Source organism: Lactuca serriola, chromosome 6, assembly GCF_051521515.1.
Source record: "Lactuca serriola cultivar US96UC23 chromosome 6, Lser_US96UC23_V15, whole genome shotgun sequence".
Classification (NCBI taxonomy): domain Eukaryota; kingdom Viridiplantae; phylum Streptophyta; class Magnoliopsida; order Asterales; family Asteraceae; genus Lactuca; species Lactuca serriola.
In genome coordinates, this window is record NC_136413.1 from 88,713,097 (window position 1) to 88,722,923 (window position 9,827).

The 9,827-nt window shown below is 37.5% G+C and overlaps 1 non-coding gene across 1 annotated transcript; it reads left to right on the plus strand.

The window, feature by feature from the left end:
- The first annotated feature begins 2,312 nt into the window (after nt 1-2,312).
- Nucleotides 2,313-2,419, plus strand: LOC145060615 (small nucleolar RNA R71). The gene has a single exon (XR_013686832.1). It is a non-coding gene; the product is annotated as a small nucleolar RNA R71 (small nucleolar RNA).
- Nucleotides 2,420-9,827: the final 7,408 nt, after the last annotated feature.

Genomic DNA, 9,827 nt, shown 5'->3' on the forward strand with positions numbered 1-9,827 from the left:
TCTTTTCTTCAGTACTACTTGAACGGGACTCACCCATGGACTATCAGAAATTGAACAAATGATCCCCGCATCCAATAGCTTTACCACCTCCTTCTTAACCACCTCTTGCATATTTGGGTTCAATCGCCTTTGATGTTGCACCACTGGCATTGCTCCTTCTTCAAGCTTTATTTTATGAGAGCAATAAGAAGGGATTATCCCCTTTATATCGGTGATTTTACATGCAATGGCGTTCTTCCTTTTCTTCAAAACCTTAACTAATTGATCTTTCTCAATTTAGGTAGGATCTGATGCAATGATCACAGGCTTCTGCTCACCTTCCTCGAAAAATGTGTATTCTAAGTGTTCTGGTAAAGTTTTCAGCTCTAATTGTGTGCTCTGAACACTAAACACGTCGATTTCTGGAAGAAACCTCGTCGAGTTTAGACCAAAATTTTCCTCAGATCGCGATTTTTCGTTGCAACTCGTCGAGTTATTTCCATTAACTCATCGAGTTTCCTGTTCAGCAGATTTTATTAGTTCTTCGTATTTTGATTCTTCAAGAAGTCTTTCTAACTCTTTCAAATCTCTCTCAGCACCAAAATCATCTTCTGGAGCCAAAATGTGTTCACTTGTTTCATCTTCTCTCCATTCTTCTAATAATTCTTCCAAGACATCCACCGAAAAGCAGTATCATCACTAAACTTCGAATGTTTCATGGCTTGATCCATTCCAAAAATAACTGAATCTTCTCCCACCCGAAGGGTGAGCTTTGAGTCTCGTATTTCAACTATGGCACCCGTGGTATTTAAAAATAGTCTTCCGAGTATTATTTGCACTTGATGGTCCTCCTCCATATCTAGCACAATGAAATCTGTCGGGAAGACAAACTTATCGACTTTTACCAACAAATCTTCACATATACCTCTCGGGAATGTCACCGTCTTGTTTGCTAAGTAGATCGCCATTCGGATTCGTCTCATTTCTGGAAGGTTTAGCTACTTAAAGAAAAAGTATGGCATGAGGTTCACACTTGCCCCCGAATCGGCCAATGCTTAGCTAGTGGCTAAATTCCTGAATTGGCAAGGAATGGTTAGGCTACCCGGGTCACCTTTTTTCTTTGGCAGTTTGTTTAACATTGCGGCTGAACAGTTCTCATTTAAGACCACCTTGGATGCTTCCTCCATCTTCTTTCTATTTGTGAGAAGTTCTTTTAGGAACTTCGCATAATTTGGCATTTGCGCGACTGCTTCGATGAACGAAATGTTGATTTGGAAGGCCTTTATGTGCTCCAGGAACTTCTGGTAGTCTTCATTCTGCTTCTCTTGTCGAGCTCGACCCGGTAATGGTAATGGTGGCTTATATGGCTCAGCTTTTGACTTATTTTTCTCATCAGGTGCGGAACTCGTCGAGTTTTTGTCTGCAACTCGACGAGTTTTTTCTACTGTTTGCAAATTCAGATTTTCTTGATCTTTTTCTTGTGCCTCCTTTTGATCTGTACATGGGATGGGAGTGAGGGGTGTGACTATCTTCCCACTCCTTGTTGTCACTATGTTAATGTGCGCGCCCTTTGGATTTTTTTCCGTATCACTCGGGAGTCCGCCCGGTGTTCTTTCGTTGAATTGTTTGGCAAGTTGCCCGAGCTGTTTTTCAATATTCAATATTGAAGCTTGATGATTACAGAGCAGGGATTGTTGATCAATCATCAGTGCTTGGTGCTCCTTCATCATCTTTTGTTGATCTCTAATGGCCGCATCGGATTCGTCATGCCTTTTTTCGGAAGCACTAACAAATCGGGTTAACATAGCTTCAAGATCCGTCTTCTTCTCTTGCACTGGTTCTTCTTTTTGATACAATCTGCGTGCCTTTTTCATATACTTCTCCTCCTTTGCCTTCTTTTACTCGTCGTAGGGGAGCCACTCCTTCTTGGGCTTTCGCCAATCATCATCAAATCTATCGCCACTCGAATAACAAACTTGTGCCTTCCGGTTGCCATTCTCATCAAGATCGCAATCCTTAGTAAGATGGGGACCGCTACAATTGTCACAACCCACCCTTATGGCATGGATGGATTGATCCATCTTTGTCATCCTACGATCCATACTTTCTAGTTTGGCCATCATTGTCGCCATGTCATCGGAAACTGAGTTAACCACGCCTCTAGTTGTATCGTTCCTTGGATTATGGTACTCTCTTGAATGTTTGGAGAATTCTTCTACCAATGTTTTAATGACGTTTGGTGCTTTCTTCGTGAGGGGTCCTTGGGAATCTAGTAATTTCCTAGTTGTGACGTTCACACCATCATAAAAGATGGAACCTCTTGTTGCATGTTTAGGTCGTTTTGAGGGCAATTTCTTATTAAGCCCTTGTATCTCTCCCACGCCTCATAAAGTGATTCTCCCAGCAATTTCTCAAAGTTAGCAATTACTTTCTTCAATTTGGTAATCTTAGAAGGTGGACAAAACTGGTCAATGAACTCTTCGCACATCTTTTGCCATGTTGTAATGGATCCGGGGGTAAAGATTTCAAACATTCCTTTGCGGCTCCCTTGAATGTAACCGGTAACATCCGTAGCAAAACAGTATCTCGAGGCACATTTGGCATGTGGAAATAGTAAGCAATGTCCATAACTTCTTCAATATGCTTGTAAGCATCTTCGTGCTCCTTTCCATAGAATGGAATGTCTTTTAGTTGTGCAAGGATGTGACCCTTCAACTCAAAATTGGCAGTAGCTGGGACTGCTGGTTGCACGAGTCCCGGCCCGGTACCATCTCTTATCCGCTTCTTGTAGTCTCCCATCGGTATGTCGGCGATGTCGGCCATGTTGTCTTCTTGATCGGAATTACTTTCTTCACCAAACGTGGATGTGTCGGATTCGATCGCTTTTCCTCCTTTTTTGCGAATAATCAACTCCGGATCTTCTACAGGTGGCACTAGTGTAGAACTGGAGCCTCGGGTCATAAAAACCTGAAACAAAACAGAAAAATAAGCGTAAAACGAACAAAAACGAAGAATTAACGAAACTGAAAACAGAATAAACCCGTCGAGTTTTTAGAAGAAACTCGACGAGTTTAATGCAAAAATACAGAAAGTCAAGAAAAATAAAAACTAAGAACAGGTAACTTTATGCAAGAAAGATCTAACACACAGGATCGATAATACCAGCAAATAATATAATTATTAGAATCGTTCCCCCGCAACGGCGCCAAAAACTTGATGTGTGTAAAACGAACTAGTTTTAATCCTAACAAACTCAAATGTAAACAAACACACGCAGGCAGTGTACCTATCGATAGTAGTTTAGTTTAAGCAAGTAGGGTATTGAACAGAGGGAACGGTAACAATCAAATTAAATACTAGTATTACCTAATTAAAAACAATTAATAAAAGAGGGGGTTTTCTCTAGTTTTGCAAGACTATAAAGTTAATCGAGCACTTTAAAACTCAAACAAAAACAATTAAAAACTAAGAAGAGCAGGAAAGGATAACTAGATTCAATGATAAAAGAGACTTCTGTTTAGATTCGATTCACTTATTCCTATGGTTGATTTCGTGGCAAGTGCAATGAATTAATATGTCAATGGTTACCGATTCCTAATGTGATTGGGTTCATGTTCATTGTTACCAATCCTTTAGTAGACAAGTTCATTCAAACAGTGATCAAGTGATTAAATTAACAAGTTTCCTAGTGTTCAGTTCGTATCAAGAAAGACTTATAACAATAGTTAATCAAATTTGTTCAATTCAATCAACTCATATATGGATGTTCATCACACATGCTCACACATTGATTTACATATTTTATAGTTAAACCTAGTTTCATATTCACTATTCCTAGGCATACAATCTTATATTCATAAAACTATATGAATCAAGTAATCAAGAAGATTTTCATGCAACTCAATCACTTATTTGTTAACTAAAAACATTTATCATCAATACATAAGGATCTTTAATAAACTTAACAAGATGAATAACCAAATTAATATCAATTCAACCACTCAATCAAACCATATTCATAAGCTTATCTCATCGAAACAGAAGTAAAAAGCTTTTAGCTCATATCTACAGCAAATAATAATCTAATTTCAAAATCTAATGATTCAAACATGGTTCAAAACAAAGATTAATAAAAGCAGAATGATTGTTTGCCTTTGATTCTCTTTGAAATTGCCTCTTATGTTGAAATCTCGAAATTTGCAGCTCCAATAACCCTTCTGATCTTCAAAAGTCGCAGCTAGCCTCCAGCAAAAGTTAGGTTTTCAGGCCTACAAGTTATCTATTTATAGTTACCAAAAATCGATCCAACTCGTCAAGTTTTTTAGAATAACTCGACGAGTTTCTTCATTAATTTGCGTATACAACGTGTACGACAAGGCATCCTTAAATCGAGAATATTTTAATTAACTCATTGAGTTTGTGCTAAAAACTCGTCGAGTTTCTTCTTTTATTCAGCTTCTTTCTTTAATCTTCAATCTCTAAGCTTCCAATCACTCAATCCTCTTCCTTTTTCACCCAAGCATGTCTTTTATTGCTGAAATTGAAATATTAAGCTAATTAAGTACCTTTTGTCCATAAAATGCTATAAAATCAACAATAATTAATAAGATAATGAATGATTTCTATGACTAAATAAGCACATATCAAGTTTATGGGTTATTATATCTTTGTTTATACCAGTCATGTCCTCATGCTACCATGCAAAGGTATTGCTTCTAGCTTTGAGGAACTTTATTAAATCATGTTCGATTTGTTCAGGCATTAAGGATCCTATGAGAATTTTGGCTTCAGGATCCTCAAGGTTCAGGGGCACCTCTTTTATATCTTGTTTTCTTCTTCCCAGTATGTCTTGTGCCCCCTTATTTAATTGTTATGCTTGGCGTGGCATCGTCGAGGCTTTTATCGAAGTATTGTAGCATTCTTTGGATTCTCGTTGATCTCCTATGATCTTCACTGTCCCCCCTAGGCTAGGCATCTTCAAACACTGGTGATATGTCGATGGAACGGCCTTCATTTCGTGGATCCATGGTCTACCTAGTATAACATTATGAGAGGATAATGTATCGATTACACAAAAATGTTGTATAGAGTTTACCCCCTCTATGTAAATATGTAGCTTTATCTCTCCGACAGTGTGATTGGTTTCGCCGATGAATCTGATCATCACTGAAGATCTTTAACTATTTCAGACTCCGGGATGTTCATTCTTTTTAACACATCCAGGAGTATAATGTGTTGGAATAGTGTCTAATTTCATAACTATATTTGGTATGTACTTGACCCGACCCGGCATGGTCCATTTGGGTTGCACTTCACCCGAACAGTTTATGGATAATATTTTAGAATAGTACAAGTTATGATTTATTAATATATTATAAGTTCTAATATATTAATATAAGATCATATTATTTAATTAGTAGTGATCTATAATTAATCTAGGATTAATTTAGTGATCAAAGATATTACTAATTAAATATGGGCTTCTATATTTATATTGTGTGGGCTAATGCTTATTTAGAATGGGCTAGGCTTGGATGGAAAAGTCCATGGATACTCCATGGAGCTTTAACCCATGGATCTCATGGAAATGAAGAGACATGGGTATTAGGGTTTAACCCTAATCCACCACACTATATAAAGGAGGCTTTGGTTCTTGAAATGACACTAGTTGACACTTGTTGAGGTAAGGGCAATTTCAAGATAGTAGTGACTATTCTCTCAAGTTCCAAGTTTGTGGTGATTTGTGCCTTTCACTTGAGGCATCCACACTATTGGTGCTAGGCTCTAGAACTCCAAGTAATCAACTACAACTACAAGGTAAGTGTATCTACTAGCTTATTTGATTCATGTTCCCCATGCCATGCTAGTTAGGATATAAACCTTGGAAAAATAATTATTTACATGTATCTTAGACAAATATAGATCCAAGGTTTATTAGGGTTGCATGTACACTTAGGAAGTGTTAGAATGCTCAAAACCCATCAGTGGTATCAGAGCCTGGTTCTGTTTGTTTGATACTTGTGCTTAAAAGTTGAAAAAAGTCAAAAAACTTGTTGTCTGACGAATGGACTCGGCGAGTCCATGGGGGGGCTCGTCGAGTTCATGTGTATCTTCAACCTACTCGGCGAGCAGGTTCATGCACTCGGCGAGTAGGGTCGACAGAGTGCAGATTTTCGACTTTAGTTGCTGGAAATGGATTGGAAACATTACCCTAAACTGTTTTGGTACTTGAAAACTTGTTTTAGATGGTGTAATGTTTTTGCTAATTCATTTACAACAACTAGTTATCAAAATTACAAAGTTTAATGTGATTTTGATTCTTGAAAGTGTTCATATTCATATTCTTGTTCTTATGAAGTTTAGATGATCATAGGAATTATTTGTAACCTATGTGGTAGTTTAATTCTTGATCATAATGTGATTTAATGGAGTCCATAACTTGTCCTCAAGTTATGGAAAACCAAAAGTCTCTTGGATTAAAAAACCATTAAAAGAACACAAGAGTTAGAAAAATGAAAAGTCCTCATTTTATTACTCTATTAAACTCATAAGTTACAAGAAATGAAAAGTTTTGAAAGTTTACAAAACTTGCCCTCAAGTTTTGGAACAAGTAAAGTTAAGTTAAAACTTTAGTTCCAACCCTTAGAATTTTAAAAGTTAAAATTCAACCCTTATACTTATATTATGATGATTTAATAATTATATATATATATATATATATATATATATATATATATATATATATATATATATATGTATAAGAACAAAGTCGTCTCACCGCTAGTACGCCTCATTCACGAAGCCGGTCTATAAGGTGGGTATAAGGTTGTTGCCTATAAAATGGTGACTTAATGGGTGTCCACTCTCACCCACCGCTTGCTTGACTGGTGGAGCGTCGTTAGCCGAACGGGTAAGACAAGGACTTATAAATTCTCATTCAAAGTATGATGAATATTATAAAGTAACTAAATGTTTTTATTAAATTCCCAATCTTAGTTACTTTAGGAAAAATGTGAATAAGGTGCTAATCCATGAAATTACACTTTACACTTTGTTTAAGTCGTTGGTGGAGCGTGTGTGGTTAACCGGCACACTAACTTGGACTTAACAAGGTAGGTAAAGGGTGACTTAAAGGTTTATTATAGTATCGGTGGAGCGTGTGTGGTTTACCGGCACATCGATTGAGTGATAAACCTTAAGGGTACCAAGTGATTTGCATGGTTACTTCACACCTCGTTTTGTGATCCTCGACATCCCAGTTACAAAACTTGGAGGGCACACTCGAGATTGAAACATGCCTTTGAAAAGTTCATTGAATCTCAAAGAATCTAGGAATTTCTAAGAACCAATCAAAAACCTAATATTTAAATATTTCGGTTTTCGTGGTGGAAATTGGTGAATCGTCATTCACCTACCTTTCGAATATGTTATAGCTTGGATTACGGAATACCTCTTCTAAGTTATAATATATTGTGATTGGATCCTAGCCTTAATATTACATTTGGGTGTTTTATTAAGGACTCTCCTAATATCTATACTAATCTTGTTCTCTTCTTTTCAGATGTCTTCAAACAATGCTGCTTCTGGCTCGAATCCTAATGGCTCCTTTACCCTTATGAGCTTGTGTGGGAAAGTTACCTTTGATGGATCCAACTTCAATGAGTGGATCAGAAACATCAGGATGATTACCCGCTACGAGGACAAAGAATATGTCCTTGACAAGGAGCTTAAGGAGATTGATGAGTCCACTGCAACTCCTCAGGAGATCGCTGACTTTCATACACATGAAAGAGATGCTACCAAAGTGGCATGTATCATGTTGGCCACAATGACAGCTGAACTCCAAAAGTCTTATGAGGATTTCTACCCTTATGAAATGCACCAAGATCTGATGGAAAGATACCATCAAAGTGCACGACAAGAGAGGTATGAAATCATCTGCTCCATGATAACAGCCATGATGAAGGACGGGGAATCCGTCACGAGCCACATGCAGAAAATGGAAAGGTATGTGGATTGTTTGTTGAAGCTTAATGTGAACTTCCCTGAGGAGCTTGCAATAGATATCATTTTGCACTCCTTACCATCGTGCTATGATCAATTCCGCATGACATATCACATGAATAAGGAAGAGGTCACACTCAGCAAACTTCAGGGACTTCTCAAGACCGCAGAATCAGGTCTTAAGGGGAAGTCGGTTGTTAACACTCCTACTCCAAACTCAACTCCGGTTTTGGCAATCGGGAAAAGTCGAGGGAGGAAGAGAAAGAGATCCTCGAAGGGTACCAAGGCTCGGACCCTTGATGGCTCTTCTTCAAGTGGAACCAAGAAAGGTTTCATCACTCCTTCTTCTGACCCAAAAGAGGCTAAATGCTTCTATTGCCATGAAAAGTCACATTGGAAGCGGAACTGCCCAAAGTACCAGCAAGATGTGAAGGATGGGAAAGTCAAACCCAACCATGCAGGTACTTACACTATCATTTCTAATAACTCACCCCATTCTAAATCTTGGGTCCTTGATACCGGTTGTGGTATTCATATTTGTTGTGACTTGCAGGGACTAAGAAGAAGTGAGGATGTGGAGCAAGGAAGAATAAACTTGATCATGGGGAATAGGAAAACTTCACCTGTCACCAAGATTGGAGTTTATACTTTATCGCTAAGTAGTGGGTTTAGTTTAGATTTGAATAAATGTTGTTACTCGCCAGGAATGGCAAGAAATATTATTTCCTTTCATGCTTTGTACAAACAAGGGTTTACCTTTTCATTTAATAATGAAGTTGGTTCTATTGATGTTTTCTTTAGTAATGTTTTTTATTTTCAAGCATTACCTTGTGATGGTGTGTATGAAGCTGTATCTGTTGTAGATAACTTAGGAAATAATGTTTTGTGTATTGATATGGACATATTTAGTTATAAAATTCATGCATTATCTTAATACTTTATGTTGTTTTTGTCTCATTTAATGAACAAAAGGTGCTTAATTAGTTTATAATTTCATTTTTCAGCAACAATTACATGCTCGGGTGGAAAATGAAGCAGAACCAGCAATTGGAGGCTTGGATCTTGGATTTTGAAGAAAGAAGGATGTTGCTGGACAGCTTGACCCCTCGTCAGTGTTTTGGCCATATCTCATAAACCGTAACTCCGATTGACAAGATTCAAAATGTTCTGAAAAGTAGACACAATTTCGGACGACTTTCGTGTTTTGAGAAAATGCTGATTCGAAACGTACTCGGCGAGTAGGGTCGATTACTCGCCGAGTTGGTCAGAAGTTTCGCGATTCTGGACGCGCTGACTTGCCGTGCACGGGTTTTAAGTGACGGACTCGCCGAGTAGGTCACTGGACTCGCCGAGTAGCCTCTGTTTTGTGAAAATCTATATAAAGGGACTTTCAGATCGATATCATAGTATGGAGAGAAACCCTAGGAGGCTGAGAAACGATTGGAAGTGCTGCTAGGTCGTGAGGAACTAAAGAATCAACCCTACATTCAATTGTGAAGAGAATCAAGACAATTTTGGTTTATTCTTAGTAACTTTTTTATTTGAATCATGTTTACATACTTTGATTTCGTTTTTGAGTTTATGTTTACTGCAATCATGAGCTAAAAACTTATTCTTCTGTTAGGGTAGACAATTTTGTGAACATGGATTGATTATTTGAGTAGGATTATTTTTAATTGGTAATTATGTTTTGTTAAGCTTGTTAAAGAACCTTATGTGTTGACAATAACTATTCTTCTGTTAATAAATTAGTAATTAAGTTGTATGAACATCTCTTAGTTATTAATTTCATATGATTTATTGTGACCACATAGTTGTATGTCTAGGAATAACGAATGTGAAAC